The sequence below is a fragment of the Accipiter gentilis genome, chromosome 20 (assembly GCF_929443795.1).
Source record: "Accipiter gentilis chromosome 20, bAccGen1.1, whole genome shotgun sequence".
NCBI lineage: Eukaryota > Metazoa > Chordata > Aves > Accipitriformes > Accipitridae > Astur > Astur gentilis.
This window is the reverse complement of record NC_064899.1, coordinates 25,713,457-25,739,790: the sequence shown is the minus strand read 5'-3', so window position 1 is coordinate 25,739,790 and position 26,334 is coordinate 25,713,457. Positions and strand designations below refer to the sequence as shown.

The window sequence follows — 26,334 nt, the reverse complement described above, 5'->3', positions numbered from 1 at the left end:
AACTGTTACGAAGGCTCTTGTGGAGTGGGTCACTTTTAAAAAATTACTCACACTTTGTAGACACACACACATTCTTCCTTGTGACAGGACAGGACCATTAACAGACAATTAACAGTTTCTTTTTGTGGGGGCTTCTGCTGGCATTTTAGCAAATCTGCACAAACTGGTACAAGGTATACTTATTTGTCGTTCACTCTCAGCCTTATATATTTGTGGACAGACTTCCTATAAAACGTATTTGCCAAATGGGGGTACTTAGTTGTTTAATAATTTTTTTGACATCGAAGTGAGACAGACCAGAAAAAATGGGGATATTAGTAACCATAGCCAAGACAAAAGAATAGGAAATTGCTCTCCAGCCGCTGTAATAGACTAGTGCATGGATATTAACCCATCGGGAACGCACCTCTCTTCTTGCATTATCACCTACCACTGTGCGTAATTGTTTAACGCCTCAGTACCTTCCGTATTTCAGGACATGGGAATACTGATATTTCTGATGAACCAGGGAGTTCTATTGGCCATAGCCTATCATTAACCAGGGAGAGCAAAGGGCCATTTCATGACCTTTGGCTCTTACCTGGGAATCTCTCTGAATAAACTAACTAGAGTAATATGCATGTGTGGAGGCTTAATAACCACTTTCCGGAAGCTCTAGGCTGCTCATTTCAGTATTAATCATATCTATTTGCATCCTCTAAGTTCCTTAGTTGTCAATACAAGATATGAGGTTATCTGAAATCCTCTCCACACTACTTCCTCAAGAAAAAGACTTATGATGTGCCCCAAAGTTTAACAACTTAGCCTGGTAGAGATATGCAAACTGAAAAATATAGGGTATTGCATCAGGCGTTGGCCTTCGCACTACTGCCTCCAGTGACCGTCAACTCAGGATGTCCAGCAAATTGCTAGTGTTACTGCAGATAATAAGATGCAGGACTTGCTAATGACTGCCCCAAGCCATCCAGTAGCCTTGAAATACAGAATTAGCAGCATGAAATGAGTGCTGGACCAAGTGAGAAGCCTATACATACTTTCTAGTTTAAGGCAGGCATATTTTGCACTGTAACATTCATAGAACATAGAAAAGCACCACAAAAGCCTTGTAGAAAATTATGGCAAACAAGTAATATTTACTGAATACCCTAATTAGCAAATAGTACCGGTAGAATGTATTCACATTATTTTAGAGCTTTATCTGGCCACATATAGAGTCAATCAAACACTCCTAGAAGCATTTCCCACATATGTGATGCAGTAAGTAACAGCACTATATAATGGCCCTGAGATATACTACTACAGCCAAGTTCAAATCTGAGAGAATATTGGAAAAGACTAGATACAAAAATACATTTAGCCTCCACAACCACATACATAGAGGTAGCAGAGCAGGATCGAAAGACCATTGCCCAAATCATGAATGCTTTAATGAATATACAATCCCTTATAGAATAAGTCTTATAAACTGAAAGTTTTCTGCAGCCCATTCTACTCACTATCATTTTGCATTGGTTATCTGCCTCATTGAGATCCACAGCTCAGCCCGCCCCTGGGAAAGAAAAAGCAGCAACAAAAATATGCAGAGAAACGAAATGTCGTCTGCATCTTTACGAAACCAGAGCCCCAGAAGCCTCAACATTGCACGCACCACCAAGTACAATGATGCCAAACTGATTCAGGAATATCTGAATACGGGTCAGCCTTTGCCTAGCACCACCACACCGGAGGACATTGTGGTCCACCGGTACGCTCTCCCTCACTCCGTTATCTTGGCTGACAGCATATAGTTCAGGCCAGAAATAAAAGCCTGAATCTGCTTCCAAAAGGTAGACTCTACCTTTGGGCACAGCCCGAAGCAAAGGTTGGTGTTTAACCTTCATTATGGGAGTCACAGGAGGCACTATGTCCCAGAGACACACCTCAGGGACAAAACATATACATCGTTTCCTCATTGCTTCAAGGGGGTAATAATTTACTACTCAGTCAGCAGTGTTGGCCATCATCTTGGGGCACTTCTGGTGCAAAGCTTAGACTATTTCTTCTCCATGTTTTCTGTCTGCCTCCATGCTCTGAGATGGTCGTGGATGTTGACGTGGTAGGTAGCCTGCACAGAGAAAGGAAAGAAAATGTGTATGAGGGTCTTTTTTCCCCCAATTCCTTTTGTAAGTGCCTAGTTCAGGTAAGTCACCAGAGAACTGAATTTATGTAAAAATTCTGGCCTCCACAAGACCTGGCTCTTTCCTTTTGGTGCTCAGCTCATCTTTTGTATATGAATTAGATTTACTGTTTCTTTCTAATTCATTTTTTACCTAGTTGTAGGCAAAGGAATAGAAGGCAGTAGCTGCTGATGGAGAAGGGTGACCAAACAAGGTCTGGAGGGAAGAAAAGCATACTTATTCATCTCATTTTATTTCATACAAATAACCTTAAAAGCAAGACTTTATATGCTGGACTTAATTATATATAAATGTACTTAAAATAGTTTGTAAAACCCTAGGAAAAGATTGTTACTGAAAAATAACAGAGAAAGGTTATAAAAGGTTGCAGAATCCACTAGAACATATGAAATAGTTTGAATCCTAAAAGTCTAGCTTAAACTAAGATTTTTTCCAACCTTAGCTGGACATATCATCTAGAAATTTGCTTTTCCTCTAGTTTTTGTTTGTTTCCTTGCTTGGTTTTCACTTTGAAAGGAACCGACACATAAAAATTCTCCTGGACATTGAATGCAGTGAAGAAAACAATTGCTTCAATTTTACCAAAAAGGCAGTATATGTGCTTCACAGTCTTTTTCTAAGTACTTTGCTTTCATTGTATTTTTTTTAATTTGACATAGTCCACATGCATTGCTGTCTTCATGGTAAAGGATTAAATTTATGTGAAGGAGTGAAAGCAGAACTATGATTTCTATACTGTGCTCCTGGACCAGACTGGATAAAGTTGTAGGGCAACAACTTTACAGGTAAACAGCTATTTCCTATTTCCTTGAAGAAAAAGCTGACTTTAGGCTCCCTCTCTATCACCTTTTTGCTGATTGACAGGGTCAGACCAAGCTAAAGAACTGGTTTCTCTGGCTTGTCCCTATTACAGCAAGTTTTGTTGGAACTCAACATGGGCCACTAGTTCTAGACTTTCTCACCCTCCTGAACTGCCCTCTATACTAATTCTGGTCTCAGCTCCTTTACAGACTGGCAGAATGTGGTCCTGGGGAAAATTTAGCCCAATTAAAATGGGATCCAAAATTCTCATTGCTTCTAGGCCTCACCCCAGCACAGGTTATATTTAAGAAACATACTGAAACCCCAACTAGTTTCTGAAATTTTTGAATACTGATCTTGTCCCATCTTGGTGTAGCTCCCTTCAAGACGCAAGATATTGACTCATTATTAAAATTGTACATAAGGCTTTAGGCCTTCCTTGTTCTTTTTACTGATCCTTTTTGTTCTTCTTCTTATCTTACACAGTCCTTTGATGCATGAAAATAGCTGATGAGCTAAATAATGAAGTGTGGGGATGAAATCTAAAGTACAATGTGGCAGGATGTGTTAAAGCTTTAACCTAACAATACATGGAAAAATACATGGTCTGATATAATTTTACTTCCTTCTAAATCCGCAAAAGGAAGAGCAGAAGGGAACTAACTGGTATGAATAAAAGCTGATGTTTTGTTTTTTATATAGGTATGTATATATTTGTACCAATACAAACATATTTTAGACTGATTGAAACTTCTGTCTTCTCTATCATAGAGACTTCATGGCAACTGGATAACTAGTACAATTATGGCACTGCAATAGTTAAGAAAGTGAACAGTAGCCAATAGGTGAGGACAGGCTTTATAATTAGGTAATTTAGAACCTTTGGATTATTGTTTTGTTTTTCTGTGGACTCCTGATCTCCATTGACAAAAATTGAGGAAGGACACCTTTAGTTAGTTATTTTCAAGAGTTTAGCAACTCAGCTGAAGTGGGAGAAATTATGAGCCTGGGCATTCCTGGGGTGACATTCTTGACAAATGCACCTTCAGTCAAACCAGTTCTGAAACTTTTGAATTTCTAAAGTAAAACACAGGAACATGACCCCTTTCTGAATGCAAAATGTATGTAATACATTACCATTGTTACTCATGTGTAATCACAGAACGGTTTGGGTTGGAAGGGACGTTAAACATCACCCTGTTCCAACCCCCTGCCATGGGCAGGGCCACCTTCCACCAGCCCAGGTTGCTCCAAGCCCCATCCAACCTGGCCTTGGACACTGCCAGGGATGGGGCAGCCACAGCCTCTCTGGGCAACCTGCTCCAGCGCCTCACCACCCTCACTGGGAAGAACTTCTTCCTTCCATCTAAGCTAAATCTACCCTCTTTCAGTTTAAAGCCACTACCCCTTGTCCTATCACAACATGCCCTTGTAAATAGTGCCTCCCCAGCTTTCTTATAAGCCTCCTTTAAATAATGAAAGGCACAATAACGTCTCCCCAGAGCCTTCTCCAGGCTGAACAACCCCAACTCTCTCAGCCTGTCCTCATAGGAGAGGTGTTCCATCCCTCTGATCATCTTCGTGCCCCTCCTCTGGACTCACAATATCTTAATTATGGTCATATCAGTGACCAGAAAAGGTGCAAAATAATTGGTACATTGGTTTCAAATTCCCTTCTAGTATAAATATAGCTACCAAAAGCACAGTTGGATGAGTGGGATGTTCTTCCATTTCTCTTCCTATAAGCACCTAAATCCTTTCCCCAGACCAGACCTGGTGCGTGACCAGAAGTAGTATATTAACCTTTGCCTGATCTGATAGCACACAATGGACTGGTAACCTTAAAACCAAGATTATTCCATTAGACAAATCATCAGATCACTGTTCAAATGCCAAAAACACTGCATTTCCTTTATTGAATGGCCATCTTGAGATGAGCAGACATCGAAATCCAAGCTATTATTGTACTGTTTAAAGCTTCTCTCTTATAGAGGTGTATAAGGAAAAACATGTTGTTAGGCAATAATCAGTCTACTTGTTGGTTTTTTTAAGTTTAGACACCTGAAGTAGATACTTTTGAATAATAAGTAAAATTCAACATTGAGTGTTCTGAATTGACGGAATTTAGTGCTTTGGGAAAGTACATATAGATATACTTACCTTATAATATACTATAAAAAAAATGGTTTTGACTAGGAGAGGTTAGGACAGAGGGAGAAAAAAACTGAATAAAATTATAAATACCAGTTTGCATTTTATGCTGAACATAGGTATTAGGTTGTCTGCAACAATTAACATGCTGTATCATTGACAGTTGTCACACTGCAGGGAAGCTTGATGCCTCCATGAAGGACTATGCTTGAGAAGCAATGGGATGGCAAATTAAAGCGGTAATAAAGGAAGCAACGTCTTCCAGGCAAGACGCTTTGCCTAATCTAAGATACTGAGAATCTGGACTCAAACAGAAAGTGAAATCAGATGAGGATAAGGTGCATCTCTAACATTTAAGTGTTTTAAAGATAAGATGACTTTAAAAAATTCTTTGCTAAATTTCTATTTCTGACTTCCCAGCCATGTTGTCCTTACAGTGATTAACCTAGAAGCTTGGGAATTTGACATGTAATTCCACTGATGGAAACAGCGGTGCTCTACATAGTCCTATCTGGCTATCTGTCCTATAAGGACACAAGTATCACTCCCGTGAACAGTGGGACTTGGTCAGGCTCGAACAGATCTGTCCAGCACATTTCACCATAAATTTACATCCCTCTGTAACATCCGTCTCCTCTTCCCCATTTGCTAGTGATGTTTCTGAACTGAGGCCAAATGTCCCAGCGTTCTTCTTGGCTCATTTGTCACTGTCTGTTTGGGTCTCTCAAATGTACAGGACAACGTACTCTGTAAATTAAACTTTATTATATGAGCTCATTAGGAAAGAAAACTAACAAACATGACAAACAAGGGCTCAATCCCCTTTGCACTGACTGGTCTAACATGTGGATTCATTAATTTATCAATTAATGAGATTTCCAACTCACAAATTCTTTAATTCATAACTTGCAGCTCATAACTTGTAACTCGTGCACCTACGAACAAAACCGTTACCTACCTAGCTGACGGTGAGAGCGCTCATCCTTTCTCCTCCATCATGGTGCAGGCATCCCCTGTATCCCACCTGGAAGCACGAAAGCCTCGGGAGTCCAGCTGCTGTTGGATCCACCTCAAAAACTTTTTTGGGTAAGCTGATGTATCTACAACTTCCAGCTTGGAAGTTTGGTCTTCTTCTTTCCATTTTTTAGTGGATTTTGAAGAAACTGCCTAACAATTGCTAATGCAAGGATTATGGCTGCAGGAGACCGCAAGCTGTAGGTGACAGTGACTGCATAATGACCTTTAGTCATTTCTGGCCACTGCATCCTGCCTACGTGTTGCCCTCGCTTTGAGGTAATGGTGCTGCTCCCAGCATCCATCAGGCCTCAGCATGAGCTGGCGTAGCCAAAATCTGAGCAGGAGTTGAGTGAACAGTCATACTCCTCTTGGAATTTTTCTGATCGTTATTCTGCTGGCAATGGTAAGGCTACTCAAAAAAAGGTCTACATGCTTCTCTACTTCAGACCTGCAAATGATTTGTGAACAACAAAATTAAAAACCAAAGTAATTCTGGAGATCATTTTTAGAAATGGAGCTGCAGCAGATATTCTTCCTGTATTCTGACAAGCTGTGTTTACTCTTTAGCATATTCAAGCATATTCTCTACTAGCTTGACTGAATTGTTTGAGAGCAAATAATGTGTCATCTTCAATTTGTCTAACAATTTTGACACTTATTTCAGGTTTCCTTAGAAACAGAGTTTAGCAATATGTAGCCTCATGTGTCATTTAATTGGTGCCTTTTTTCATTAGCAATTGGTGTTGGTGAATATAATACTTTGCTGTATAGATTAGATGTAGATGATAATACAGGATTTTAACCAAAATACTTCAATGGTTATGTGTAACTTTCCTCCAGAAGAAGAGCTACGTTCAAACTGTGTCTGTTCTTATTAAAGACTCTGAGCCATTCTGCAAATGACTATTTTATACATTCACAAGCACACAAGTTAAAGAAATGAGGAATGTGCATGAGAACATGCTCCTTATTGATATAATCCTTGTATCTGCAGAACAGTCACTGTACTTGCAGTCTACTTGTGTAACTAAACGTGGTTTTATATTACAGTGAGCCAAATTAATCATTTTTCATCACTCAAAAGCAGAGATCCCACTTCCTCTTTCCTCCATCTTCCTTTTCTAATCAAACACTGTTTTCACCTTCTGTTAATTCTGGCACTTCTCTGCTTGCACTCTGAGCTTATTCAAGGTAAACACACACGTATTTTTGCTCGGTTAGTGAATTGAGTCAGCTTACCATGTGATCAAAGGACTATTGCCAAAAGCTGGGGAGAGGGAACTACACAACTGAGAGCAGGCAGACAGGTCTCAGCTGCAACGTGACACCAATTTCCACACACACACACACACACTCTCCATGAAAGCTTATTATTACTGAACTTATTATTGTAGGAAAACTTATTACTAGAGTAAGGCACTGTGCTGTTATTGATTTTACTATCACACATCACGGTGAGATAATTTTTGCATTAAAAAATCTTGAGTAGACTTGGAATAGCATAAACTTTGCTTAGCTTTCTTTTACAACAAATGCCCATAGCATGCAAGTCAATCGTAGGCAGTTTATTTTGCAAGGTACGTCAGGTAATCCAGGACTGTATTGGTAATTTTTTCCTTATAAATGGGAAAAAACTTGCTGGTTTTTACACTCATTATAAAGAGCTTAGGTGCAGAAAATGAGAGGGAAAGAGGTTTTATTGTTAATGGGGAATCACTGTCAAAATAAACATTCAATACAGAGAAACACAGTTAAACATAACCATCAAAGCACCCATTGTCTTCACTGGCTTTTTAAATAAACACATAGAAAATACGACAGTTAGAAAGATATTCAGTAAGTGTGTCTCCTCAAGCACTGATAATAAAATTTTCAGAAAGAAGCAAATGGGCTAAACCGCCTCTGTTCCCTTCCATCAGGTGACTCCTTAAAGCTTAAGTATCTGTAAGGGCTTGAGGTCAAGGTCAACCCTCGGTATCTCTTAAGTGCTATATATAGTCCGAGTATAGCACAACTACCGTACTGTTTTCAGGGCAAAGAGCAGAGAACAGACCTGTGCTGAACACTGAGGAGATAGGAGGTTGCACCCTTAATAAAATTAAAGTGGGCTCTGCCCTTTCCAGGTTGTGATAACTGACTCGATGTTGTTTGTGGGGAAAAAGAATAATTACTAATTTATCAGCAGTGAAATGAAGCAGTGTGTTTCTTTTCAGACGCATTCCAGGAAACACTAGAATTCAAATCTGAAATTACAAGCAGACCTGGATTAGTAAGGAAAGTTTTACCCTTTTATCCCATATCACTCTGCTACGCACGCTCAACAAAACAAGATGACACAATATGCCAGCATTGCAGTATAGAATACTTCTATGCAGCACAGGGCACAGACTTCTCAAGATACTTATGCAAATTCAAAACTAACTAGCTAAGGGGTCAGCATTGCGGTTACCTCAGTGCAGAGCTCTGACGCTGTGTAATTATTCTTACTGGGAAGCAGGATATGTTATTGAGAGCGGAGTCTGCTCTGATGTAATTCTATTGCTTTGGGAAGCAAAGCTGGTATCTCTGTACAGCACTGAGCTGCCCTCTGTAGACATACCAGCTTAATCGGAACCAGCTCCAGCTTTGCTTTGTGAAGCTGCACTCTGTGATGGAGACACATCCAAAGTTTCAGGCTTTGGACAGAAGGATGCTTTACAGTCCAAGTAAGGTTCCATTGTATTGCACCATTACCTGCGTGAGCCTATCTGAAGTTATGAGCCATTTATTAAGCATGCCATGGAAAGCATCAAGTTGCAAGTTCATCTCCGCTTGCTGTTTGAAGCAGTGTAACCCAAACACTTAAAATAGTCTTGAAGGAGTCAGGGACTCATTAGATGTGAGAGAGGTCAGGTTGCGCATATGTGTTGGGAATATCCCATTATTCAGTCAGCACCAATTTACACATAATTGAGATAAAGCAGATAAGTGGATGGGCACAGCATTTCAAAGGAATTCTCACAGTCCACAAACTCAGCACGTTACTTGATTTTGGTGAAATACATGAACCATCAGTCCAATGGAAATATGAGAAATACAGACGATAATCAAGAAACTGATAAACGGAGAAGCAAAAGGAGAAACTCAAGTCAGAACAGTGGTTTTAAAACAGCCTCCCTACCATCAAAACTGTTGAGCAAAACCTGAAAAAGGGGCCCACTGCTCACTGAAAGAAACCTGGAACCTTTAACAGAACATCTAGCAGAGGATATTTCACTGAGTGCGACCGGAGAGAAATCTTGATAATCCCCGTTGCACCAAGAGCCTTCTGCTGCATGATGCAAAAGCGTCACGCGCAGCATGCAAAGCTCACAGAAAGTTGAAAACAGAGACACTGTTATTCTTTTTACTGCATATTAAACATACTGTATATTAGCAGGTATTCACCCTAAGGGCATTCAAAGATGTATGCACAGAACAGTCAGCTAACCCCAACACCTATTTTGTTTCTTTTCAGAAGGCATTATCCTGCAGAGACCTCCAGCGTGGACGATCAGCTCTATGGAATTCCAGTTTGGCCATCAATACCATCACGTTCAGATGTGTAAAGTGACCTGTAGGGTTTTAACCACCAGATAACAGAACATTTCCATGTGGAATCACTAGGTTGATACCGGATACCTCTCTTCACTACTGTTTGGCATTGCCGCAGACTTGGTAATGAAGAATTGAATAGACAACGGAAACACCAGCGGAGTACGTCTGTGCAAAACCACGCAAGACCTAGATTTTGGGTCTACCAAGCACACTTACAAAATGCTACAAACAAGGAAAGATAACCTGGCGGAAATGACAGACCACGCTCAAAATCAGTTAAGTCATACTTGAACCCCCACAATATCACATCTAAAGGGAAAAGCATCAACAAAGGAAAAAGGTGCCACTACCACCCAAGCAAAGACATAGCTCAAGTAGGTAGCACATCAGGTTTAAAAAAACCCACTAGCAGCATTTACTATGGGTTTTTTTTGCTGCAGTAAAAATAATGTATATTATGTTCATTCTATTGCATTATATTTTAAATAACATATCTCTTAGAAGGAAGCTTTTCTCTCATAATTAAACTGAACTACAAGCAAAAGATATGGGTCACCCTAACATATTAGCTGTCCAGCTATTTCTTTAGATTTTGCTAGAAAGTATATGAGTTACCTTCTAGTGAAGAACTAATGGTTTAGGAAGTCTTTAAGATCCCCTTTCATTTTCCTAGACAAATGGCATAGTACTGCTCATCAACACCTGAATGAAAAAGAATGCAAAGTTCTGTTTCATGAGCTAGGTTCTAGCACAATACATTTGACTACTTGCAATAAATAATTGTAAAAAATGTGAACAAATTCTTTCTTGCAAGGTTATTATGTATGTCATGACTTGTAAACATTCTTTTATCAATGTTAAGCTCTTTGGAATAGAAACATTTCCCCATTCACCATCTGTACACATCACATCATCAGCTTTTAGCCAAATTCACATTATAATACACTGGCATTTATAATCCAATTAAAAATCAAAATAAAAAAAAAGTGATCTATAAACAATCTAGGTGTCCAAGTGATATGTTTTTGCATCTACATATGCCTATATTTCATTCAACATAAACTACAAAGTCCCTGGGATAAAGAGCATCTGTGATGGCCAGATCAGATGAGGATACTTAGACCCCAGGTTTTTACAAACATGAGAAGCCGAACAACACCCTTACTTAGATCTTACGTGGAATTTTTTAAAGTGCTCTGGAAAGAGCTCTTAATCGTTATCATTCGCAAATCCAAGATACGAGGTAAACTGGATCGCCTAAACTCGCCGAGTCCCTCAAACCCCGAGCTGAGACGGGGCCAGCCCTGCTCCCCATCACACCAGCCATCGCTTTGGAAGCCACGGGCCCTACGGGGGGCAGCTGTAGCGGGGGTGTCCCTCCGCTCCCGCCGTTCTGTGCCCCCAGTGCGGAGGCACGTCCCCATCATCCACGGGACAGGATACAGGACACGGGAGAGGATGCCGTGTGACCAGACGCAAGGACCGAAACCACATCCCTCTGCCATTACTGTGCACCTTGGGAAAGCCAGCTACGGTGTTCTGGTAAAGTTGTACCAGCTGAAAGAGCTGTGTCTAAAAGAGGAAATTGGTTTTACCTTTTCTAAAAAGACGCGACGCTTCGGCCAGCTTTAAAAACTAGATGCCTTTGAAGCCTGACTTTAAGTATCAAAGCAGAGTTACTCCATTCCAGGACATGCAACTGGGAAAAGCTAAACTATCTGCGAAGTGACCTAGTGACAGCAGAACTGTGGGACCTCTAACAATCCCAAAAGATAAAAAGCATTAAAAAAAAAGCCACTATTGTTCTCAGTTTGCATGAAGTAAACACTAAAAAATGGTCTGTAAACACAGAGAAAGGATTTCCCGAAAGTTAGGTGGGGTATTCAAAGCTTGCAACTGAATCAAATTGAGCCAAAAAAGCAAGAATTCTAGGGACGTTTAAACTCCCATACAAGTGGATATGTCTGTGTCTGCCTGTGCACATGTGAGTAAAATCATAAGTATTTCCGACCTCTTAATTACTGCAGAGGATATAACAGTGTTTGCACAACAGCAGTTTCCTGTTACTGATATATATGGGGCGGGGGGGGGGTGTTTGTAAGTTTTAAACTTTAGCAGCAGGAACAGTTTTGGTTTTACTGTCTGAAACACTGAATGTGTTACCAGTTGTCTTACTAGACATCAGCAAATTACATTTCTGATACTAGAATTTAAGAACATATCCATTTTAGTATTTTAATCAACAGATACTCAAGACTGTAGCTTGTAACAATTCACACAGCTTGCACTGAAACCCTCAGAAAAGATTGTAGATCAGCAGAAGCTACTCTGCACAGACTTGGCAATGATGAAATGTAGTTAATGAGAAAGTTTTAAAATGCATTATTTTTTAAGGTAAACACACATGTTAAAATGGACCTGATTTTTGTATTTTAGGAGGCCTTTAATATATGGGAGTGAGAACTTCCTGAAATACATGATTTTGTGAGAAGATGGCAGAGTAGGGAAGAACCTTATTTAGCAAAGATGGTTTATACCAAATTTACCAGTTCCCCTCTCCCCAAAGCTCAGTTGCAATACCAGTTGCAGCTGACCGACAAATTTCCAGCGCTGTCATTCATCAAGTCCCACTGTGGTTGAAATGTTTCTGTAAGGATCCCAAGTTTCTACTAAGAGAGATGTCTGGGTTGCTGGATCTCTTCTGCTCAGAGAGCACCAAAACAAGGAGTTCTGATTCAAGTGCAGACATTTTATGCAGAGAAATGCTCAAAAGGCTTTGCCTCTTGTTGAAGAATGGAAAAATAAAGGTCAAAAGCTCAAAAGTTCTCATCAAAACACCCTGATACCAGGTTTAGTCGGTCTTGTATAGTTTTTGAATTATGATCTTGCTTATAATTAAACAAAATTAAAAATCTTACATTTAACATTCACAGAGAGACTAAATCTTTAAACTCTAATGTACTTCTAATCTGTGTTGCACTGTTATGAATATGTCAGACAGAACTGAAGAAAAGCACTAGTTTATTGGTCAAGCAGAAGACTTTGGCTGCTTTTTGATTTCACAAACTAAGTGAATTACTCAACTATTTCAACATTTTTTTCTTTTAAATAAAATAACCTTTTGTTCTATTGGTGGAAAAAAAAAAAAGGCAGGAATTTTCCTTACTCCTGAAAGGATGCAAGTCAGTGACTTGTCTTCATACCTGTCCAATCTATCCTTTCCACAAGTCAGCATTTACCCAAAAGCTGTCTTGGTTGTTTCTTTGCTGACAGAAGACCATGCCCTCACAGTTAGAGTAGCTGATCAGTGAAATACCTTGTTTTACTGAGGCAAGAGTTCCTTCATCCCACCTGTCATTTCACCAAGTCTGCAACTGTTGTCAGCCAAGCTGTTTTCACTTGTTTAAGATCCGCTGAATCTCCATTCAAACTGAACGGCACAGTCCTGGAAGCCGATGTTGATCTATGAACTCTCTCAAGTGAATTCTCTGTGCTCCAGAAAAATTGGGATTACATAGGCTCCCGTTCCATTTGCAATGACCATAGAAACGAGACGGCTGCTCTGGCACAGAAATTACCGGTTTCCTGTCCCAACCACAGGCACCTCCAGAGCTCTTGACAACAAAGGAGGAACAACACCATCTTAACTACTTTTCACACTGGCCCGAATGTGCCTGACTATTTTTAAAGAACTATGTGGCAGTATGCAGGCAGCCGACCGTAAATGACACAATTTACACATCTATGGTGTTCAATACTGACTGAAACTTCAGCCTCCATCTGCTTAAAATTGCTATAGCAGGGAGCAGGAGACAACGCTGGGAATGTAGACTCAGCACGGTATCCTTGACTGCCTTCCAATCGCTCACAGACCATAATTATGTGTTGGTTATGCCCCACAGCACTCTGCTATACGTGTGTCCTTTCCTCATGTGAAAAAACATTAGAGGAAAACTCTGAAAAACTTTGTAAAGATTTTTGCTGCTCCAGCCTGTTCATTAAGTTTCCACATCTTGGGGCTAGTTGGATACACAGAATGACATAAATAACCCATCTTTTTATAACACAAAATGACTCAGAGCTGCCATAGAGTGATTTTTTTAAGGGCAAAGAAAAAGAACCAGAATGAATTCTTCAAATTACTATATAAGGAAATGCTTTTATGGCATTTCTGCATTTATAGCATTCCTGCAGTAAGGAAGGATTTTTCATTCAGATTCAAACTAAGTAATGTTTATCACACAGCAAATCTTTGGAATATAAGGAACTCTGTCTTCCCTGGAGCAGTATGTTTGTTCACATGCTCCATATTGCATGTAAAGCTCATAGTAAAACAAGCTCAGATGGGATCAGGATAGAAAGTATGAATGAGAAGATGTTGCTCAGTTGGCTCATTTTGACCAAAAAAGACTAGGGAGTGTCACACAAACAGCCCTGTAAACAGAGTTTAGAGGCTGCAACTAGGAACAGGAGCTAGCTGGCTCCGAGGAGCCAACTACTCCTGCTTGGGAGTAGTAACCTACTTGCTCATCTCAGCAGCTAAGTGATTTACCCAAAATGCATGGATTTACACACCTAGAGAAACACTATCATCTCCAGGATAAGCAGTGCACTCCAGCAAAGTTTGCATGTATTCTAAATATTCCTGCCAGGAAATCCAGATGTCCATGCACATGTGATAAACACTTACATAGACTGGGAAAGGTCAATCCGTTGCAGCAGCAGATAACTTCTCAGTGCCTACTGAAGTTTATGTTCTCTTTGCATTCCAGAAACTTGACAATATCAGTGTCAGGAAGGTCAGACATACCCGGTTGTATAGAATTTGTGTGAACAGACTAGTCTAGAAGCCAAAGGCATGTCATGTTTTCACTCCTGCAACAAGTTGAAAGATACAGCATTCACTGGAAATATGTCAGACAGTGCAATATTCATGCAGATTGGCAAGCTGCACTGACTGACTTCTAGTGGAGCAGGGTCACAGCAAATCATTTTGGCATCTTGGGCAGCTTGCCGTGTCTTGCTTAGGAGCACTTTTGCATTCCATAGGCCTGTTTTAAGAAGGCACCCAGTTTGAGGCGAGGCTGGCACAACCTTTCTACCTCCTCTCTCTCTCCAGCTCAGAGAAGCAAACATTCAGCGCTGCGCCCGAAAGAGCAGGAGTGGTCCATGTTTGCTGGGGATGTGGACGATAACTGTGTGAGAGTGGGGAAGCTGATCACTGTCTGAGAGTCAAAGCTATCCGAGTTATCCAAAAACGGAGTTTGTCTTTACAATTGCAGTCTCTGCATGGAAATGACTGTTGCTCACCAGTAAGCCACCTTGCCTCTGTCGTGTTTATCAGCAGTGGATGGAGCAGGACACTGTGTGACATGTCTGTGACCACTGGCACTAGATTCCATTCATTTTTTCACGTCTGACTTGGTACAGTTGTACAAAGCTTGTTGCACGCACTCCCGCTGCCCGGTGGGCCAGACCACCCGCACGTATGTTGCGACTTTGTTCAACCTTGAAGGTCCTCTGTCATTACCAAAGTTTCTCTTCTGTTGGTCTTATGACCACCTTGGTTTCATAACCCTATTTCTTTTTGAAAGTGAAGTCAGGCAGTCTGGAGGAAATTGTGACGAACACAGGTAGTTGTTGCCAATATATACAAAGCAGAGAATCACTTGTGAATCAGGATCACCTGCAAAGGAAGGCAGTGGCTTTGGGCTCACTCAAATACGACTCACCAGTGGGCCAAAAGACGGGCACAACATGGCAGCAGAACTGTAGGATCTGAAACCCACTTTCTCAGACCTCTCTGCTTAGTCTGTCCTGTAGCTGCAGATATTACCTCCTAAACATGAGAACTATGTCAAGACAGAAAAGCGCACGACAGTGATTATTCTACCACCCTGGTAATTATCAATTAATTTGGCATATAAGTAGCTCAAATGTTAGGGCTGTCATAATAGAGATGATAATGTGACTTTATCCAAGAACAGTATGACAACTGTATCATTTATCTATATCAATTGTTACAAATGGTTTTACATAGCTGGCATTCTCTAAATCAAAGAAGGCTATTGATTGTACAAATGTCTGGGTTTTTTTACTCTATACCTTAGGGTTCATAAACAGAGAAAAATGTTTCTCCATGGTATGTCAGTGTTTCGTCTGCGTATGGGAAGTTCACCTACAGTAATGAGATATATAGAAAAGACCAAGACATAATACAGTGGCACATCTAAAAGCTGACAGACAGAGATTCCAGACAAAAAAAAAGCATGTTTCTTTTGATTGCTGCTTGATGTGTTTTGCAGAAGCTCAGAAGAGCAAGTAGGAGAGAATCTTGCACAAGGGAGTAGGAGAAAAGCAAGCTTGGTAAGTCAGAAAGGAGGACTCAGTGGAATGATACAAATTCAAAAAATGAGGGATGTATTGTACTCATACACCGATACTAATTTCAGCTTTTCATCAGTATACATTTTTTTTCATAGAGGACATCTTAGGAATGCTACATGTCTTTGGCTCAGTGTACTGGTATCACAGTTTAATCAGATTTGATAAGTGTTATCACATTTAGTGTTACTTTTGCTGCACATTCATGCATAGTTTGTAAGACTGTTCTTGTTACAAGGTTGAAGTTTCCATGTTATTTCAGAGTCTTTGAATAGATGATGATGATATAAAAGGGAGATCCATGATCCAAAACAGTGAGAAGAAAAAGTCAGCTCTTTTTTATTCAACACATAGCAATACCAAAACCCCCCACCTATTCTTATAAAAATCAGACTCCCTTGCTATGTATTTCAAGAAAGTTGTTTGCCTTTGCAACATCATTCACTATCCTCTCCCTCTCCCCACCCTTTCTTTTTCATGGCATTAGAGCTATAAGGCAAAAAGCAGAAAAAGTTAGCTTCCTCATGTGCACTGCTACTCCCCAGGTGTGATATGAAGCATCACAGTAAAAACTGGTTGCCCTGCCAACCTTGAGACATGAATGACCACTGCCAAGCGGGCTGTTCTGTGAACATTGTAAAGCCACATAATGACAGTGTATTAGTGAAAAGCTGAGTGTTAACGTGGGTTCTTTCATTCTCTCCAACACATCGCTTACTGAGTCTCTCTTCTCTGTATGCCTGTCTTTAAAACAGTCACCTGGATATCACCCTTTTCAGGGAATTAAGAGTCAGCTAGGCAGAAGTGAAGAGATGAAGCACCATGCTCAGGGACACAGAGTGGGACACTGTTTCTGTTTGTACGTACTTACAGAAATAGGGAAGCGGTTCCAGGTGGTGCGCAGAACAGCTGAACGGCAGTCAGGGTGAAGGCAAGGTGGTAGGAAAGGCACTTAACCCATGAAACAAAGAAAGGCTGGAAAAATATGTTAGTGTCATTAAGTTATTTAAACATCCCTACCCACCTACGCTGAAGTTACGTTCCACTGTATCAACTTCTATTTACTGGATTTCACCCCACGCAGGGGTTTTGTCCTCTGCTTGTGGTTCAGGTTGATTCTCTGGTGTTTTTCAGGGTCTTCTAGTTCTCTGTGTCTGTATTGGGGCTTATGAGAGCCAATGTGTCTGACATTCTTGTATTTGTGTTACCGAGACTGCCGTAGCCTAGTTAGCAAGACACCATGAAACTTGTCATAGAAATAGCAGACCATGGTAATTCTCATCTAGAATCTACTTATGAGGTACTTAGTAAAACCAGAATTCATCCCATGTATTCCTTCATCTGCATCATGGTGGTTGTCTATATAACTGCAGATCAGTTAAAGTAATGCAGATCCTTCTGGTGAAAAACAGTCTCCACTCCAAGCTTCTCAGTGTATGACCCCAGCCAATAGCATATATGGCAGATGCAGCACCAAGAGCTCTGGTTTGTGAACTCCTTATGAATTAGGCCATGACCATGTACAAGTCTTCAGATCAACATTTAAACAGCACAATAACCACCTCTCTACCAGGACTCCAGGACAGAGGCAACATGGATGAACAGAAAACCTGGAAGCAGCAAAACACGGTAGAAAAACAGTGGCAAGTTTTGACAGTCTTGCAATATGACATGTTTCACAATATAGAATCACCCATACTGGTGTTGGTGCAAGTAAACTTGTAATATTATTTAAGTAAAATGCCAATCATAAAAGCACAACTTAATGTCAGATAATTTACAATAAAGCATTCTAATCTGGATGTAAGACATTGTAAGATGAACCAACTCAAGGTAACCCACAACAGATTTCAAATGTAGACAAACCCTAGTGACCTCAGAACTAAGCATGCTCTAAGATACATTTGTCCTTAACCTTTAGTAGCCCTGTAGTAGTTTTATTAGTTTTATACTGTCACGTAATTCTGAGCAAACCAACAGACTCAGAAGGAAAATATTCAGAAAGGATTTCATTTTCAAATATGGAAAACGGGTGACACACTTGTAACATACATAATTACGTGTTATGTATGTTTTAAGTACCTATATACAAACATACCTGGGTTTTACTGCTTTATGTTTATAGAGCGTACTAGGAATGGTGTTAATTTATCAGGCAATAAGCAGCCACTGCCATCTATTGGAGACACTATTAAAATACAGAAATGACATTCTAATGCCAGCAAGGGATCTGGAGTACAGTATCCTTTCTGGAAATAAACGCTCAGTATTTTATCACATACAAAAACTGTTACAAGACTATTATCATGGGCTGTTACCTTAGACATAGACAGGTTACAGGTAAGGAAGTATAATCAAAACAAATTTTGTTCAGCTCCGTTTCAGAACCATTGTTAAAGTTTGCTTCTAAGATACCAAGTAATTGTCATCAATGTCATGCCCATACCCTGCGCCACACAGCTGTGCTGACTGCTCCTGCACGGCCCATCATCTCTGCTCTTCCACCTGATCCGTGACAGCTCTTTACAACAACAGAACCTGTTGCAGATGCCTTTTAACAGAAAACAGTTCTGATCTGTGTCATACACTATTCCCATTGAAACTTGTTCCTAGGGCAACAATAACGAACAAGACATTCACAGCAGCCAACCTCAGAAATTGTTCTCCCTGCCGATGCGGGCTATGGCACCAGCAGAGACTGAGGGTATGGACTAGTGACCTGACGCTGCTGGTCGCTCACAGCCACCGACCGGCCACTCACCAGCTAAACCGGGGTAACAGAACACGTGTGCACTTTTAGCCTCCCCAAAAATACATTGTGAAAGAAAAATGTTATCTCAAATCCTACTCTAAGACTTGCTGAAAGCCAGGAAAATAAGAAAATAAATAAAATATCTCTTAATTTTAGAGATAACGTGAATACTCTATTCACCTACAAGATCCCCTTGTAAACCATGGGGAGAAAGTAATTAAAAAGGTTATTCCTACAACTTGTCGTAGATATCTGTCTTACAAGATGAATCACGGTGTGGAGACGTCTGTCTTCACAGACTACAAAGAGAGTTTAGATTTGAAGATCCAATTTTGAGATGCCTCAGTGTAAGATAAGATAAAGTGATGTGCACTGCTCCCAAAAAGTGAGCTTCTGCTCCCTTCTGCCCCTCACCTTCCTGTCCCCAGCCAGGTCTCATGTCTTCTGCTGTCCGTGGTGGATTTTGGACCTTTCCATGACAGTCCTTAATGGAGTAAAATCACAGAAACCGAAAAATGTCAGTTTTCGGCCTTGCTGGTGAGTTAAAACAGCTCACAGGAGAGTCTGACAAGCACCAGATCCGCACAGAGGAAGGGGCAGCAGCGTGTGACCTGGAAAAAGGGAGGACAGAGTAAAGCAGGGCAAGAGAAAAAAACCCTGTAAGACATGCTACCTTCAGGAGTAAGAAAGCATCTGATCAGCTCCGCCAACTGTAAAACTTGAGATTCACAATCTGTTTGCAAGTAAACCCTTTGAAAAAGTCAGTCTAGAAGAGAAATGTCATTTTTACTTACAGTTCAATTGTCTTTTTTTTTTAATTAAGAAATGTAGGCAATTACTGTGAGAAAATATTAAAGGCTGTGTATTACACTTAATAGACATCTGTATACAAAGAATAATACATTCGGAAAGCATCTGGACAGAGCAAACTGCAAATGAGGTTGGTGGTTCTCTTTCCAAAAGAAACACACACTGGACCTTGGCCGATCAGTGAGGGCAAGCACTTACTCTAGCGTTTGAGTAGAAGTTTGGTACTGAAGTTCAAGGTAGTGACCCAACGAGCCCAACATCCAATGGTCAAAAAAAAAAAACCCCAACCAACCACAAACCCAACAATGAGATATACTAAATATGTTAGTACCTATCTAAATATGTTAGTGCCTATCTCTTGCACTATAAAATTCCTTACATGGCTAAACATCAGTTTCTACAGTCTAAACACCTGTATAAATCAGCTTAGTTTTAAAAATGTCATTTATTTTCCAATTTTGTTTTAAGTCTGTACTGTACAGACATGTAACACTTCTAAGTTGAATACTATTTTACTTCAAAAGTTGAATCCAAATGTATCAATTAAAGGACCTGTAGGGAAATTAGAAAACACTACTGTTCTTAACATTATGCTCTGTAAGTCAATGAGACTATCATCAGAAATTGGAAAAATACACTCAGAATGTAAATTTATACACTGAAATGTTGCAGTATCTCAAGTGTACAGCATCCCAAGGGAAGCAAGTACTTAGTTTACTAGCTGTACGACATTCATAAATTGGTTTATTTTTAGCTATGAGTGGAAATTTTTCAGTTGTTGACCTTATACATAGTATCTGATTTTTAATTTTTTTTTTTTATTTATTTTTTTTTCAGAACGCACTTTCCATTTTCTGATCAGGTTTAACCAGGACCTTGGTTTTGTTTGAGGAAAAAACAACCAAGCGTCCTGCCATAGCACAGACTGAATACCAGCTGAAAGCAAAGAGCACCATCTGCTGAGTAATCACCACTCCTTGCTCTAACACATTTAAGGATATTTGGAGATTTCCTCACAAAGGTCCAATCCCCCCCCCCCCCCCCCCCCCCCCGATCTTTATTCATTTTCCTAATAAACACCAGAAACGCTCTAAGGTAAAATATAACTGCATGAAATTATTTCATGCAACTGCATTTGCAAAACAAAGACACTGAAGACAGCATGCCTCTTAGTGTTCAGATTACAGATTTAATGCTAGTTTATTTAGACTTGCTATGAGTGCCAGTTCAAGTGCTATTACAGTAAAAAGCAGACCATTACTTTCCTCCCTTTTGTTTAGTAAGTATGAAAAACGTGGAGTGTCGTTTCTTATGTTTTCAAACAAGGTCAAAAATTAGCACATTCTTTCACAAGTAATCGTTTTAGGGCAGAACTCTTATGTGATAAATGTTAACAGGTAACTTCAAGGAAAAGTTAATTGCTATACAAAACTTAATAATTTAATAGCTCAGAGAGTTGAATTATGCAGTATTATATGAACAAGTTTTAAAACTTATTCTACTTCTTGTATATACATATATACACAGCAGTATACCACACCTATGCTTAACTACTCTGCTTATCAGCACTTTCTATAAAGGATAAATAGTAGATAAATCAAATTGAGGTATTTGAGAGTCAAGTTTCTATACTGGCTTTCCCAGACTGTATCAAAATATCAAAATACTACAACTCAACTTTGATTTTGAAAGTGTACTAGAGAAGATGCTCTAAAAAAGCAAGTTGAAAATTTTTTTTATTATTATTATTTGAGTGATTAATTCAGTGAATGTCATCCTCAGTTCTCTCAGCAAAAAGATCAGAGTAAAGGCTTCTTTCTTTACACGTGACATGAAGGATTGGCATTTCTAAATTTCTCCCTCTAGTAACCTCTTCTGTGTATTTTGAGAAGAATAATCATATACTATAACTTAGCATGTATTTTACCCACATGGTTCACTGAAAACATATTAATAGATACGGAGGACTTCATCTCCATACGAAGCAATCTGATATGCATTAAAATCATTCTATACAACTGGTTGTAATCTGTGCACTGCAGAACACACTATTTTTTCCACTAAGTATTCCACATAAGGGAGGGGATATAGAATGCTGCTTGATCCTTGCAGAAGTCCCCTAAGAACGCTCACAGCAAAATTTTAGCATGCCCAAGGAATCTGTTCCAAAAGAAAGCCAACAAAAGTCAGACCGTGATGTCCCTTGACAAGATTCATAGCTGTCAGTATTTGGAGTCCCTTACCAGTATTTCACAGCTCCGCCTTCACAGAGCATCTTGCAGCCACCCACTATTTCAGGGACTTTCTTCTAGAGAGAACTGAACGGATCCTGGAGAGGGAACCACCAACGGAGGTGCTTTAGTGGAATGTGAACAATGAGGTCTGAAATTCTAAACTGATTCTTTGTCATACTGACGCAGACAGCTAAAGACTGGCGGTAAGCAGCTTCTTCCTTTCTCCAGCATTTTGAAAACGAAAGAAAAAGTAGTCATACTTTTTGGAGTCCCAAACTCTCACCTGCATTATAGCCACTTTGCTCGGTTATGTTAATGAGAGCAGCCTTAGAAGCTAAAACTACCACGGTATGATCGCTGCTGCGTTGTCCAGTGGTGTACAAGTTCCTGATAGAACAGGATTTGTGGGTGCGGCATCCAGTATGGTTTGGGAATCTCTTGTTCTAGTAATGATTGTAGTAAGCCATATGACAATTTGGACTGCAATGGATACACGTTGCTTAAACATAGATCAAGGGCCGTATCACATCGGCTTAAACACAACAGTCTCCTTAGTCTCGGACAGTTGTCACGCTCCTCCTCAGCTTAGCTTGGACGGCGAAGTCTGGAGCGCTCTGTCTCACTATAAAGTTATCAAGCATAAACTGCTTTCTCTTTCCCCAGCACTGGGCTAAAATGCATTAATATAAACAGCCATGAATTACAGATTACAGCACTCTACCTTCTCTGAATGTAGACAGTGTTATCATGGGGCAACTGTTCCCACCATACCTAATTGATTCAAAAACCTGAAGATTATCTTTTCTCTGAGCTGAGCAATGCATCATGTGCCTGATGGAAATAGTTCCTAATCTCAGTCTCAGCTAAAAAAATCTCATTGAACTAGAGACTAAAAATGTATTACAGCCAAAAGCAACAGTATTACACTCGATTCACATGTGTTATATTAATTTTAGAAAAAAGTCTTATATAAAATATGTATTTCCCTCTTAGTGCACATGTATTTTTTAGACTCTCATGGGGCTTAAGCGTTCTTAGGTTTTGTAACAACATGCATGTAAAGAAATGTATCAGTCAGTTAAAACAGCCTTTTAAAAATGATGCCTCTAATTACCAATTGAAAAAGCAGCATACCCAAATCACAAAAAAAAATTATGTCATACCCTGCTGTCTGCTGAAGATGCATTCCTGAAAAGTACAATGGTTAGCAGTTTGTAATTTTTCCCAGTAAAATGAATGTAAGGGGCACGTGTGTATTTCTTAGTTTTCTATACTATGTAAATACACAGAGGCAGTACCTATGATATGGAGGATGGATCACCGTAAGCATCAACTGGAGAAGACGCTGAAGTTCAGCAGCTGGCTTTTCGGAACAGGTTGGTAATCCAAAAGAACTCATCTGTTTCATCTACAAAACTGAACATTTGTACAACATTTAGTTCTTGCTAATCAATTAAAGTCAATCAGGTCAATACAAGGTCAAGGACAGAAAAAGAGGGTAATGATGACAGTCACTGATGCATGGTATTAAATGACTGATGAGGGAATTCCAAAAACTATAGATAGCAAAGTGGTATATTTGTATTTCATTATACTGTGTCAATAATTAAAGTAGTTTTTATCTAGATAGCTGTTGAAAACAAGAAAAGCTCTAATTGCTTACCTTTCTGTAAAATTATAATAAAAAATAACGTATTTCCATTGGTTCTTAGAGAAAAACTGTGTTATTAACGAAAAAAGTGTTTGCTGCTGAACAAAACTGGATTAATTCAAATGAGATACAGTAAACTTCATCTGGTGATTCTAATTCTCAGAAAACTGAGATTTTAACAGTGATCAGAACAAATTCTTCAGTATCTTGGAGACTCACACACTGAATTTTGAAAAATAAAAATGAAAAATGAAAAAATACTTTATTTCAACAGCAAGTTTAGGATCAATTTTCAATTCCGTTTCATTTTCTGATGCTGTAATAACAACAATTTCATTTTCCCATTAGTCTGTAATTAAGTACAACATCCTTAACATTAAAAAGGCACAATTTTCTCTCTCTGAACTGGTAAGTCATTCAACACAGTCAGCTCATCAGGTTAATTTTGCTGGATGCTGTGCATCAGCAAACCGCTTGCTGCACTCCAGACGAAAATTCCCCAGGAAAGCTTGTATCTCAGAATAGCATTTGAAGAAATAAGTCAGAACAGCCCAAATGAAGCTCATTTCTGTATGGCAAACAGTTGGTTACTTCCCTTTTACTGCATTATGCTTTGGAGAAGTTCAGGAACAAATCACACCACATTATCGCTCCAAAGAGGTTCATCATTATTACGTGTAGGCAAGAAACAGCAGCAGATTACACAGACCTGTCACAGGTAGATGTTTCCATTGGGTTTGTTTCTATACAGGCACGGTAACAGAATAGAAAACCCAGCGTGGAGCCCACTTCACCACGAAACACGTACAACGAGTCACAGAGAGAAAAAGGAGTTGTTCACTGGCCAGCCAAGTACAAGAGAGAACACCGGGACTAGCAAAAAGATACTCGCTCATTTTGATTAGACAGTAATGGTCTGAAAAAGGAGGAAAGTAAGTTTTCATTTCAGGAGAAGAGTAAATCTTGAATTCCAGGAGTATTTTCAAGAAGAAATCGAGTATAAGGGTTAAGACGCTGCACTCGGATTCAGAGCATCCCTTGGCCAAGGCCCCACGTGTTAACGTGAGGAAAATGAGCGCCGAGGCAGAACCCCCCCGACAACTACTGGATGAAACAGAAAGAAAGAGACCCTTTCCAGTTTAATCTTAGGCTTTCGTTTATCTGGATGAAATACATAGGGCTAATTCCTCATTCTCCTCCCACACAGTCCCACGCACATTGAGGTACTACCTGTTGTCAGCACTGGTGCTCATCTGACTCCGTGGAGAGCCAATTCAGTTTACTACACGTGCAGAAATACAATACATTTTTGAGAACACAGCTTATTCTAACACTTGTAAATTGGTATCATGCTAAATAGGCAACAACTGACTCAAACGACGTTTCACGCATCCTACAAATAATCTTTCAATGCCGTAAGAATGTGTATTTGAAATACTAAAGCAAGCACCTAAGAGCTGACTTACCCAGATGAGATCCAAGAGCCACTAGGATCCAGAAAGAAATGAGACAGGGTACGTGAACGTCATATCGACTGAGAGCTAGTATGTTTAATCACTTCCATTACTTCTGTTTCATCCGTCTGGAAGTTTAACCTTGTCTTGGAATGCGTCGAACACCGTAACTGGAGTGCTGAAGGGAAGACGCTTCCAGCCAGTTCCCCCGACCACACAAAGGTCAGGCCAACAGCGCAGATGACAGAGCTTAAACCTCCTCGCCTTTGCTGCCAACAATTCTGCTACAGATGTCTGCCTTCATTTTGGACTTTTTTTCCCCAGTTACCCCCGTTCTGCCCAATAAAAAGCCTTTGCTCAATATGACTAAACTTTACTTGCAGTTATCTTGATCCCCTTTTTTAAAAAACAACCCAAACATTCTGCTTTTGAAAAATAGTTCTGACAACATTTAGAACTATGGTCTGTTTCTTTGGCTGAACTCTACTTGGTCTTTTCCTCTAAATTCCTTGACACTGTAGCCCCAAGCTTTTGTTTCCTGATGCAGTGCTGGAAGCAGGAATTCTAACCCAGAGTTATCCTACTCTTTTTCTTACCTCTGTTTTTACCTCCTTTGAGGAAAGAGAAATGTCTTTTTTTGTATGTTAATGTATCAGAGTGGGAGGGGTTTACTTACACCTATCAGTATATCTCATTACAGTATCTTATCTGCGAGTGGTTACGATTAAAATATTTCCTCTTATGCATAAACCTTTTGACATAAATTAAGTGGGAAAGATAAATTAATAACCTATTATTGTTCATAATAATTTTAATGCCATAACATTTCAGAGAGTGATAAATTAGAAACATGCTACAGAATCTGTCCGCATTAAAATTATACAGTATTAAATTCTGCATTCTCTTAGAAATGTAAAAGTAAATGAGAATTATTCAATATACCCTATTCTCAGATCTATCCAAATCACATTATGGGTTCTCCTTCCTTATCTTCTAACATTAATAATTAATTACTATGCTGGTAAAGCTAGGAGTAACCCATGGAAGTATAACATCAAGGTTGCGTTTTGTCCCAGAACATCACTCAACAGCGACCCTAGTGAAGAACTGCGAGTCAAAAAGAGATTTTTCTCATCATGACATGGGAAATATGACAGGACCACACATATCCACACGCTACTCCGTCTATTTGTTTGCAAAACAGCATACTGAGAACGCAGTCCTTGTCCCAGGCAACTGAATCCAGGACAAAGATTTACGTGGCTACGGTACTGTGCTGAAACAATCTCGTCACCTGCCTTTGCGCTGCCACAGTGGTCTAGAAAAA

At 39.7% G+C, this 26,334-nt stretch overlaps 1 long non-coding RNA gene across 4 annotated transcripts; it reads right to left on the bottom strand.

Moving 5' to 3' along the window:
* Positions 1-7,734: 7,734 nt before the first annotated feature.
* LOC126048566 (uncharacterized) lies at positions 7,735-25,104 on the bottom strand. 4 transcript variants are annotated; one of them, XR_007508908.1, is made up of 6 exons: positions 23,566-25,104; positions 23,201-23,318; positions 21,912-21,997; positions 19,273-19,469; positions 16,978-17,716; positions 7,735-15,408 (listed from the first exon to the last, which is right to left on the bottom strand). It is a non-coding gene; the product is annotated as an uncharacterized LOC126048566 (long non-coding RNA). The 4 variants fall into 4 exon arrangements; XR_007508910.1 differs by having other exon boundaries at positions 23,201-23,775; positions 25,020-25,104; XR_007508907.1 differs by having other exon boundaries at positions 23,201-25,104.
* Between the last annotated feature and the right edge of the window lie 1,230 nt (positions 25,105-26,334).